The sequence below is a fragment of the Chiloscyllium plagiosum genome, chromosome 24 (assembly GCF_004010195.1).
Source record: "Chiloscyllium plagiosum isolate BGI_BamShark_2017 chromosome 24, ASM401019v2, whole genome shotgun sequence".
Taxonomy (NCBI): Eukaryota; Metazoa; Chordata; class Chondrichthyes; order Orectolobiformes; family Hemiscylliidae; genus Chiloscyllium; species Chiloscyllium plagiosum.
This window is the reverse complement of record NC_057733.1, coordinates 44,905,433-44,906,220: the sequence shown is the minus strand read 5'-3', so window position 1 is coordinate 44,906,220 and position 788 is coordinate 44,905,433.

Genomic DNA, 788 nt, shown 5'->3' with positions numbered 1-788 from the left:
AGCTGTAGAGGAACCTGGAAGGGAAAGATCCAGTTGTCAATGTCCACTTAGGTACCAATGATATTGATAGACAGAGGATAGAGGTTCTGCTGAGGCAATATGAGCCACTAGGGGTTGTATTAAAAAGCAGAACCAAAAAGGTAAAAATCTCCAGATTACTACCTGGGCCATCAACTAATTGCCATGGGGTCAACAAGATTAAATAGGAAAACACGTGGCTCAGAGACTGGTGTGGGTTCAAATTCATGGGACATTGGCATCAGTACTGGGAAAGGAGGGAACTATTCATAGAGTCATAGGGATGTACAGCATGGAAACAAACCCTTCAGTCCAACCCGTCTATGCTGACTAGATATCCCAACCCAATCTAGTCCCACCTGCTAGCACGCACCTCATATCCTTCCAAACATTTCCTATTCATATATCCATCCAAATGCCTCTTAGATGTTGCAATTGTACCAGCCTCCACCACATCCTCTGGCAGCTCATTCTATACACGTACCACCCTTTGCATGAAAAGGTTGTCCCTTAGGTCTCTTTTATATCTTTTCCCTCTCACCCTAAACCTATGCCCTCTAGTTCTGGACTCCTGACTCCAGGGAAAAGACTGTCTATTTATACCCTATCCATGCCCCTCATAATTTTGTAAGCCTCTACAAGGTCACCCCTCAGCCTCCGACGCTCCAGGGAAAACAGCCCCAGCCTGTTCAGCCTCTCCCTGTAGCTCAGATCCTCCAACCCTGGCAACATCCTTGTAAATCTTTTCTGAACCCTTTCAAGTTTCACAA